Here is a 12,292-nt window from a genome sequence, read left to right on the forward strand (position 1 = left end):
GCTTAGGTAACTGTCCTAATTACTATGCACACAAGATCTTGTACATTGCTGTTGTAAGAAGGTGTCTGCCAAGAGCATGAGTGTACTGGGCATACATTATGTTTTGAATGTTATTTCATATACATGGTTGCTCTAAGTAAATACTTGGTACCCTGAAATGTTACAGGCACTTTTGCCTTGATCCACACTTATTAGAGTCATTGTCGGGTGTAAATTCATTGCCCACCTAGATTTTCCTTGTGCCCACCCCCCCCCCCCCACACTTCTGAAACCCCCCTTCCGGTCCTATGAAGAGACAACCACTTCCCCACACTAAAGATCAAAATGCCCCACAAAAACTGAATCTTAGCAATGATTATAGTACACTTAATGCTTGTGTGTGACATGCTCAAGAGATCAATGATAAAACAGGAATGAGATAGACAACTTACTGAGACTATCATAATATCTGCAGTGTTTCTAACTGAAGGTATATTCAGTCATGTTAGGGGCATATCAATTATGAAAAAATAATGTCTCTTTCAATGTTGAGATCAGGGCAGAATAGCAAAAATCTATCTATTTTTTGAACCATTTATGAATCTTTTATATAATAGGAAGTTGTAACATATGATGTGCAATTTTCTTATGTAATGTTGAGAGCTCGACTGTCCATTAATTTAATCCATAGGTTAGATGATCATCCATTTTAAATGTTCTTATTAATGATATTCCAATTTACAGAGCACATAAAGAGCAAACACTATTCTATACTTAAAACATACAGTGAATTAGACCAGAGACTTTGTAGCAGAGATGGGCCACTTCTGTTTAAATGAATGGGAGGAATTGGAATGCCCAACCAAGAAGCTATAGCAACCAATGATTAACGGATGTAGAAGGAAGTCCCGCCTTATAGGTAAAAGAGCCAATCACCTTTTAGATACAGACATCGCCTGTCTATCAACTCGAGAGTGTGCAATCGCATTAGCTATACAAGCCAGGAAAATTGTGTGTTTCAACGTAATCTGAGGTAAAGAAGCACAATTTATGATTCCAGTATTATAAAATGTTATTGCTGATTTGAAATATGTCCTTTGATCATAACCTTGACCAACTGTTTTTGAGATTTCGGTGTTCCTCCATTCAAGTAGATGAGAGCTGCACTGGCATGACTGGAAATAGCCTCCTGAGAGTGTTCCAAAGATGGCCGACAGTGGACTGACTTACTAGAATGACTTTGATTAGACAAACACAGACTATGGTCAGACAGTAGTAGTGGTAGCACATATCGAATTTTGTGTATGTGTGTGTGGGACACAGAAAGAGAGAGAGAGCGGTTATGGATGATGACGACACGGAATAATGGCTAATTTCATTCCACATCTGGATAGCCTGCAAACTAGACCTTTTGTGCAAGTGGTTGTTAATGTGAATATTACCACTTAGTCCATGTTTATGCTGATGAGCCATATAAATTATTAATGGTTGACATACACTTTTGAGGAAAGGACTGAGCACATCTTTTTGTTGTTATTCCTTTCTTGGACATTAATGGTGTTTCTAAGTAATGAAAAGTAACACTCAAATTTGCATTTTAGTCAATAAATATGGGTGATAGATATACTTTCCAACAAATAAATAAATAGCCTCATAACACAGAAGGTATCCTTCATATCCCACATCTTGCCTCATTATTTGTGTGTTGTTAAGTGTTGTACAGTAAAATAAGGCCTTTATTAGCCATTATTCTACATTTAGCCCTCGGATGCAACACCCCAAAGAGTGGCATGCCTTAGAGATCATGTCATATGACAGCGTCATATAAAAGAAAAACATATAAAAGGATATAGCCTTAAATGGCTTGTTCACCCGAAAAGGAACATTTTCACAATATTTACTCACCCTCATGCCATCCCAGATGTGTATGACTTTCTTTCATTTGCTGAACACAAATTAAGATTTTTAGAATAATATTTAAGCTCTGTTGGTCCATACAATGAAAGTGAATGGTGGATAGAACTTTGAAGCTCCAAAAAGCACATAAAGGCAGCATAAAATAAATCCATATAACTCCAGTGGTTATATCCATACCATGATAGGTGTGAGTGAGAAACAGATCAATATTTAAGTCTTTTTTTTTTTTTTACTCTAAATTCCTCCTTGTTCAGTAGGTGGTGATATGCATGAAAAATGTGAATCACCAAAAGCAAAAGAAGAAGAAAGTGAAAGTGGATATTTGCCTTTATGTGCTTTTTGTATCTTTATTGTTCTGGCCACCATTCACTTGCATTGAATGGACCTACAGTGCTGAGATATTCTTCTAAAAATCTTTATTTGTGTTCTGCAGAAGAAAGAAAGTCATACACATCTGAGATGAAGGTGAGTAAATGAATAGAGCATTTTCATTTTTGGGTGAACTATTCGTTTAAAATTGTGGATAGCTCCCACTGGCTGTTATCTATTCTGAGATTTACAACATGCTGGCCATCTGTGGTTATTCATCAAGATTTAAAGCACTCAAAACTGATCCATCACTGAACATCCAAATACGCAGTAGCAGCAAAAGGAATACAACAGGGACTGTACTGAAAAAAGTGGACCTTTTGCTCCAGGACACACTCGGCTCCGGTCTGACACCACAATAGGTCACATGACTTTCTCTGAAGCCGGAAAAACTGCAGATCAGTTAAAGGTTTGAAATGATCTCTTGCCCTGTAATCTCATCCTTTTGTTAAACATAATGCCCCAAGGGAACCTAAGGGAACAAGAATGGTGTTTGCCATTTTTATCACTGAGCAAGGCTTTTCTGATTCATGACATGACATTCCTTAACTCTTTAGTGCAAAGTATACATACTTAAAATTTTCATAGTTCCCTTTTCACTGGATTTTCCAGCCAGATCACATTTCACTGAATCACAGGAACACAAGAGATGCTCTATCTAATAGGCTTCTGTTTAAATCTTACTTCAGTTTATATTTCTGTCTTTCTCTGTCAATCTTCCTCCACTTTATATTTTTCTATCAGGCTTAAAAGGATATGGGAACATTCTACTGTAGTGATGGAGAGCAGTAATACACGGGTGCTCCCTCTCAGCAAACATCCAGGCTACTTGGCTTATGTAACACTTACATGAAGCCTGAGAGCTGTGGAGAATGTGTGAGATTCTGCATTATGCGGAGTGCTCAAGGAGTGCTGTGCATTTATGTGAAGTTTCTGAACTGCTGCTACCTCTCTGGCCTCAGGGCTGTAAAACATTCATAGGGAGCATAGGAAAGAGAAGGAGACAGAAAGTATTGCCTGGAATGAATGGCATAACAGGTTTGGCATGTCAGGTACGCCTGATTAGAAAGACCCCATAGGCATCCGATTTTGTCCCCACCACTTTATGAAATAGCTTTCAACAGAGATGGATGTAATACAGAGGAAGCATCTCCAATTATTGAGCATTTAAGTTAGCATGTGATATTATAATTTGCGATCCAGCACTGGATGATGTTAAGATGAAGTTATCACATTAAATACAAGCAAGTGTTCTATACAGACCTGATCTCTGGATCAGTACTATGGTATTTACTAATCAAAATAGCATAAGTTGTCCCTACCACTTTTAAAAACCAAAACAAAGTGACGGCTATGGATTTGACGCCTCCAATAAGGTATATTTTTTGGTATATTCCAGCTTTTGGAAGTACACAGAATATGTTGTGCTAGGCTACTTCATATGAAGTGCACAAACTTTGTAGAGAAAAAATAATTTAGATAAACCCTTTCAGTGAAATGCATATTGGCTTTCTCACACCATCTCCCTTTTCTCCTTCACTTCCTCCCACCCATGCTGTTATCCATGCTTGTGAACTAGATCAGTCAGGCTGTCGACTCACACTTTCTGCACAGGCGAGCACTATTACGTAATAGATTCTTTTTCAGGGAATAAGGAAATATGTCTCAGGGCGTTGTCTCGTCTCCTGAAAACCTGCCTGGAAACAAAGCTTAGTAAGTCTATATGCATTCACTCTCAACCACTCATTGCATACAGTACAGTGTTACAGCATCCTGACAGGCATGAACTAGGAAACAGGACTCATCAGAGGAATTGGTCTGGGAGCAGATAGAAAGAGACATGAAGAGTAATATTCAATAGGTTTGAATTCATTTACAACAATGAAAAATTTGTGTGGCAGAGGAAACATCCGAAGGCTAACATGAGTCACTTTACAGTAGGGTTAATTCAATATAACAGTGAAATGTGCTGAGTCACTGAACTGCAGGTCTGCATTGCAGAAAGTTTCCTGTTGGCAGGAGAGGTTACTCAAAAAGGCTATAAAAGGGTTGCCTCCTATAGATTTTCAGAGTTACAAGCAATTAGATGGCAATATACGGGTAGTAGACACATAACATATCCATGATAAGTTTTAAGATTTTAGGTTGAAGGAACAGTTCACCTCAGGCCATCCCAGATGTGTATGACTTTTAAGTGAATGGTGGCTAGAACTTTGAAATTCCAAAAAACATATAAATGCAGCATAAAAGTAATCAGTTGAACTCCAGTTGTTAAATCCATGTGTTAAGAAGCAATATAGTGGGTGTGAGTGAGAATCAGCTCAATATTTACATTAAGTCCTTTTTTACTGCAAATCTCCACTTTTACTTTCACTTCCACATTCTTCTTCTTTTGTTTTTGGCGATTTGCATTCTTCATGCATATCGCCACATGCTGGTCGGGGCTGGTCAAAGGTAAAGATTTAGCAAAAAAAGGACTTAAATATTGATCTATTTCTCAACAACATGGGATGGTATGAGGGTGAGTAAATGGTGAGAGAATTTTCAGTTTTGGGTGAACTATTCCTTAAATGTATATGAATGTATAAAAGAAAGTGTAGATTTTAGGTGCTGTAACTGTTTTTCAACTTTTAAATCACTTTTTGCCTAATACTATACTCTACTTACACTATTGTTCTCTTATTATTATGAAGTGATAAAAACTGAATGTATGCATAATAATTATAAATGCAATTAGGCAATTAGGCTGATTAAAATAGTTTTAGATGTTCTGTATGGCATGTCACATTACAGGATATTTGATGTCAACAAACCATGATCATGCAATATTTGGCTTTTATTTCTACATTTCTGTTTAAGGTATTCTGCTGTGACTTACCAAATTGGGTTAGAAGAATAATACATGATGTTTATCATACATTTCTTTGAGAATCATATCATTAGACAGAAGATTACAGAGCTCTGTGAATGCTCTTATCTAATATCGACATAATCAGAGACTGATGCAAGCAGCATAATAGAGGATGGCAGAGAGGAAATTTCAGATGCAGTTTTGATAATGTGGGCAAGAAGGGGAAGGGCTTGATAATATTCCCCAGAGATGTGATTTCAGCTCCAGCACAGAGCCCACTGATTCCATCAAAGCCTGCTGCTATGAAGCTCTGTTTCAGCTGTGTTAGATTCACAGTGAACAGTGGTGCCCAGGCATATTTGAGACAGTAGCCTATAGAATAAAAGCCTTTCTCTTGCTGTTAATGCTGCCACAATCTATTGTTTTCTATGATGCCCAAACAAACAGGATGCAACAGTTCCCTATTGTAAAGACTATTATAGCTGTTCACCAGCATATGTTATTTGGATGCTGGCTTTTTTTTTTTTTTTTGCGCCAATTAGAAGACTAGCCAATCAGAAACAATCATTCTCAATCAATAGTGTTTGGATTTGCTGACATACAACTGGCTGTGTGTCGTCAAAGTTAGCAAAATAGCTACTCATATTTCAGCGTCTAATTACAAAAAACAAAACAATATGCTAGGCAGAATCACCAGTCACTTTCAGTGCATTTTTTTTCCTTGCAGGGAAAGTGAATGGTGACTGAGGTTGTTATTCTTGTTTTGTGCTTCCAGGAAGACAGTCACATGGGAACAACATGAAGGTGAGTAAATTATAACAGAATCTAATTCAATTCTGAATGAACTATCCCTTTAATTTGTATTTAGCCTGTTATTAAAGAATATTCCTTTAATGTGGATATTTATGGTGTTCATTGAGCAGTGTGCTGATGGCAAAAGAAACCTGTGCCTTAGGGATGGGGCTGACCCTCACACTGTGATCAGGCTAAGCTTGTATTGGAACATGTTAAGATTGTTTGGCTGTGACACCTTAAGGTTCACCATGGCACCATCTCAATTCATTCAATCTCTCACACTCACAACTTCTCTCTATCTATGCCTGGGTCTGCCCAGACTGAAAATGAAAGGCCATGGACTGACTTAAAACATGACTGAAGATTTTCTGATGTTTTTGTAGATAACCGCAGAGCCCCATTAAAGTTCGTGGGGCTTTCAATGTGCAGAAGTCACATCATTCCTGCTGCTTTGTAGTATAATTTTTTTCTGGCTCTGGCAATATGCCGTTGGCCGTCTAGTTTTCATTTGTCACTTCACAGAGACATTTAAAGGTGAAGTGTGTAATTTATGGCCCACTAGCATCACCAAATGGAATTGCAAAAATAATGACTATTTCAACACAGGTTTCATAAAAACTCGCCCATCTCTTATTAGTCGAAAAACAGATTATCACACCCCAAACTCATGCTATTGGTGGAACCAATGTTGCTATGTCATGCTGGTCAGGTTGATCAAACACAGAGCAACGTTTTGAAAGCCCTTCAGAGTCACATGGTTTTTTGGTTTTCAAGGTAATCAGCCTATGGATGTCTTACTTAAAGCTGTCTCTGCATATTAAGCTGGAATAGAAGTAAGTATTTTAATAAATAATAAAAAAAACACACACAAAAGGATGTCAAAAAAAATCCTACTCTAATTCTTTGAACTCCAAGCTTGAATTCTCAAATTATCAGTAAGCTTCTGGATCAACTAATCCACAATATGTACCAGGTCATTAGAGTTAAAACCATCACTCGTTCTCACTATTTTGGTGGTATAGAATTATTTGAGCAACCTCTTGTTTGAAGAGAAATTGACTGCCTATGGTGCTTCTAGCTAATAATGCTTTTGTTGCCTACACTGTGTTATGTAAGTACAATCTGTGATCACAAGTGTAATGTATAACACTAGCAGACAAATGCTTTATCACATCCTGTATCTAGTCATTTGTGCTTGAAGCCAAAGGTGGTTTGCTGTGGTTTCCATCAGATGCACACACACACACACCACACACGAGCACGCGCGCACACACACCTCTGGTTTGTTCTTGGTCATACAAGCACAAATTTTTAGTAATTCCATTCAGTGCAATAAGGACTTCTCTCTCCATACCCTGAAAGCACATGGAGCTCTAGCTTGGCAGGATACCAGCGGGCCTCTCAGTCAGAGAGAAAGAGAGTGAAAGAGAGAGCCACACATATGGAGTACATGGACCACTCACCCTCAAAGTGTGCCTCAGCTCTCTGAATGATGAAATATTCATTGATCGTGCTTAAACACACTCCGCATGTTTCTTCCTTTTTTAATGTGGCATTTTTTTTGGGAGCTGATAGTATTGGCCATAAGTTACAGTATATAATTAGGTTCGGTGCTCATCAAACAAACACATACAGAAAACAAATGTTCTGTCTGACTGCGTAATACCCCTTTTAAATAAACATACATAGTGCTTTAACTTCCCAAAGCCACCAGGTCTTATTACTCTCAATTGAGAAAATTATTTTATAGTGGTCACTTTGGTAGTTCTATCAACACTAACTCTTCTAATCCATTTGAATCACACACTTACTTTAATTCCAACAGATAGCTGAGTAAGGTTATATTGTTTCTATGGTGCACCATTACAGTAATACATGTGGAGTGCTTTGCAAATGATATTTGTTTAGATCAGTCTTTCATTTGGCATATGCTTCAAATCCAGCAATGGTAATGCATCAATGTAAGCAATGTAGCTCATGCAACTAGGACATGCATAATGCATGGCTTCAATTACTAGATTTTAGGAATTAGTAAAAAATGAGGGTGAAATATACAGCTTGTTTTAATGACACATTCTCATGTGCCGCAAATGTTCATGTACAGTATAGTATAGTATAGAATAGTATAGTATAGTCAGGGTTGGGAGGGTTACTTTTGAAATGTATTCCATTACAGAATACATGCTGTAAAATGTAAATTGTAACGTATTCCATTAGATTACTCAAGGTCAGTAACGTATTCTAAATACTTTGGATTACTTCTTCAGCACTGGTAGATTTTTTTTCACTTGTTTTGACTATAAAAACGTGCATGTAAAATGGCTAAAAATAGTATTTTAGCTTAGCGTAAAGCTAACAATTTACACAAGGTTTATTTCTATTTCTTCTGCTCCAAACTTGCTTCAAACTTTCTTCTCTGTCTGCTCGTATGAATGTAACACATCATAAGAAAGTGTTTCACCGCTGTTCAAATGCACTTTGGATCACATCATTTATATGTATAAATGTTTTCCATCTGAAAGGAATAAATATTAAATTAAACAAATGACAATAAAATGCAAAGTAATCTCTTCAGTAATCAAACTACTTTTTGAATGTAACTCTATTCTAATGACTAATTATTTAAATTGTAACTGTAGTGGAATACAGTTACTTATATTTTGTATTTTAAATACATAATCCCGTTACATGTATTCCGTTACTCCCCAACCCTGGGTATGGGATGGTATGGGATGGTATGGGATGGGATATTATGGTATAGTATAGTTTGGTATGGTATGGTCCAGTATAGTATAGTATAGCATGGTATGGTATGATATGGTATAGTATAGTATAGTATAGTATAGTATAGTATAGTATGGTGTAGCATGGTATAGTATGGTATGGTATGGTAAGGTATAGGCAGGGTTGGGAGGGTTACTTTTGAAATGTATTCCACTACAGATTACATGCTGTAAAATGTCATTGTAACGTATTTTGTTAGATTACTCAAGGTCAGTAACGTATTCTAAATACTTTGGATTACTTCTTCAGCACTGGTAGATTTTTTCACTTGTTTTGACTATAAAAACTCTGCCAGTACAGTAAGACAAAATACACGTTAAAAATACATTCTCTGAAAAACCTAAATATATTATGCAGTGTTGTTTCTAAAACAAGATAAATCAAATTGATCTTGTTTTAAGGATTTTTAGATATTTATACAGGAAAACAATACAAAAATTATTATCAAGAAAATGATTTTTGCCCTAATATCAAAGGTCTTACTAGAAAAAAAGAAATTATGATCCAACGTGAATTTTCTTGATAAAAAATATGATCGTGCCTGGTCACGTGCATGTGAAATGGCTAGAAATAGCATTTTAGCTTAGCGTAAAGCTGACAATTTACACAAGGTTTATTTCTATTTCTTCTGCTCCAAACTTACTTCAAATTTTTTTCTCTGTCTGCTCGTATGAATGTAACACATCATAAGAAAGTGTTTCACCGCTGTTCAAATGCACTTTGGATTGCATAATTTTTATGTACAGTGCATCTGGAAAGTATTCACAGTGCTTCACTTTTTCCACATTTTGTTATGTTACAGCCTTATTCCAAAATGGATTAAATTCATTATTTTCCACAAAATTCTACAAACAATACCCCATAATGACAACATGAAAGAAGTTTGTTTGAAATCTTTGCAAATGTATTAAAAATAAAAATCACATGTACATAAGTATTCACAGCCTTTGACATGACACTCAAAATTGAGCTCAGGTGCATCCTGCTTCCACTGATCATCCTTGAGATGTTTCTACAACTTGATTGGAGTCCACCTGTGGTAAATTCAGTTGATTGGACATGATTTGGAAAGGCACACACCTGTCTATATAAGGTCCCATTGTTAACAGTGCATGTCAGAGCACAAACCAAGCCATGAAGTCCAAGGAATTGTCTGTAGACCTCAGAGACAGGATTGTATCGAGGCACAGATCTGGGGAAGGGTACAAAAAAATGTCTGCAGCATTGAAGGTCCCAATGAGCACAGTGGCCTCCATCATCCGTAAATGGATGGTTTGGAACCACCAGGACTCTTCCTAGAGCTGGCCGCCTGGCCAAACTGAGCGATCGGGGAGAAGGGCCTTAGTCAGGTGACCAAGAACCCGATGGTCACTCTGACAGAGCCCAGCATTTCTCTGTGGAGAGAGGAGAACCTTCCAGAAGAACAACCATCTCTGCAGCACTCCACCAATCAGGCCTGTATGGTAGAGTGGCCAGACAGAAGCCACTCCTCAGTAAAAGGCACATGACAGCCTGCCTGAAGTTTGCCAAAAGGCACCTGAAGGACTCTCAGACAATGAAAAACAAAGATTGAACTCTTTGGCCTGAATGGCAAGTGTCATGTCTGGAGGAAACCAGGCACTGCTCATCACCTGGCCAATACCATCCCTACAGTGAAGCATGGTGGTGGCAGCATCATGCTGTGGGGATGTTTTTCAGCGGCAGGAACTGGGAGACTAGTCAGGATCCAGGGAAAGATGAATGCAGCAATGTACAGAGACATCCTTGATGAAAACCTGCTCCAGAGCACTCTGGACCTCAGACTGGGGCGAAGGTTCCATCTTCCAACAGGACAATGACCCTAAGCACACAGCCAAGATAACAAAGGAGTGGCTCCAGGACAACTCTGTGAATGTCCTTGAGTGGCCCAGCCAGAGCCCAGACTTGAACCCGATTGAACATCTCTGGAGAGATCTGAAAATGGCTGTGCACCGACGCTCCCCATCCAGCCTGATGGAGCTTGAGTGGTCCTGCAAAGAAGAATGGGAGAAACTGCCCAAAAATAGGTGTGCCAAGCTTGTAGCATCATACTCAAAAGACTTGAGGCTGTAATTGGTGCCAAAGATGCTTCAACAAAGTATTGAGCAAAGGCTGTGAATACTTAAGTACATGTGATTTTTTTTTTTTTTTTATTATTATTATTTTTTATATATATATATATATATATATATATATATATATATATATATATATATATAAATTTGCAAAGATTTCAAACAAACTTCTTTCACGTTGTCATTATGGGGTATTGTTTGTAGAATTTTTTAGGAAAATAATTAATTTAATCCATTTTGGAATAAGGCTGTAACATAACAAAATGTGGAAAAAGTGAAGCGCTGTGAATACTTTCCGGATGCACTGTATAAATGTATTCCATCTGAAAGTACTAAATATTAAATGAAAAATAACAATAAAATGCAAAGTAATCTCTTCAGTAATCAAAATACTTTTTGAATGTAACTGTATTCTAATTACCAATTATTTAAATTGGAACTGTAGTGGAATACAGTTATTTGTATTTTAAATACATAATCCCATTACATGTATTCCGTTACTCCCCAACCCTGGATATGGGATGGGATGGGATGGTATGGTATAGTATAGTTTGGTATGGTATAGTATACAGTAGTTTGGCGTGGTGTGGTATGGTACAGAACAGTATAGGATCAAATAGTAAAGTATAAAATAGAATTGACTAGTATGATATAGTATAGTTATATACTGTGTATATATAGTATAACTGTTATATAATATAATAGTTATATAACTTCTATAGTATTTGAAGCTATTCTATAGTATGATATGATCTGAATTCACTGTACTATACCATGTTTTGTGAGCATGTGTTTAACGCAACCTAGTTTCATACTGAAAACGTGACTCTATATACATTTTTGCAAAACTTGTTATACATGTCTCCAGGTACAATTCCCTGCAGTTTTCAGGTGAAATGAACACTAGAAGCGCTACAGTAAACATCACTCATCTTAAAAGGAGTTAATAAAAAAGGACAGAATAAGAAGAATCTTCCACTTCCTCTCTGATGAGGTACGAACAAATATAAAAACAAAAGGGGTTTTATTTGTACCTCAACAACAGTAACTAAAATAGCATGTGGAGTGTCTCTTCTGAAAATAAATAAATAAATAAATAAATACTGCTGCAGTATTCTAAAATTTGAGCCACAGCACTATCATTATTAACAGGAATATCAGCAGTATAAAATCTAGGGCTAAATGAAATGATTCATTTGGTTCTCTCTCTCTCTCTCTCTCTCTCTCTCTCTCTCTCTCTCTCTCTCTCTCTCTCTCTCTCTGCTCTCTTTCTGTAGTCATGTTCCTCATTTTGAGATTGATACCTAGTCTCTGAGATGTACTATTGCATTTCAATATATTTAACATGAACTCTTCTGAATTTGAGGTGAACTGAAGCTGAATGCCTAAGATGAAACACAATGGTGAAATGTTGACAGCTTGTACTTTTAATGGAACTCTCACTATATGAACACTTTAAATGAGTTATAGAGTAAAACAAAAAAGCAAACAGGACACATAATTT

Source organism: Myxocyprinus asiaticus, chromosome 25 (genome assembly GCF_019703515.2).
Source record: "Myxocyprinus asiaticus isolate MX2 ecotype Aquarium Trade chromosome 25, UBuf_Myxa_2, whole genome shotgun sequence".
Taxonomy (NCBI): Eukaryota; Metazoa; Chordata; class Actinopteri; order Cypriniformes; family Catostomidae; genus Myxocyprinus; species Myxocyprinus asiaticus.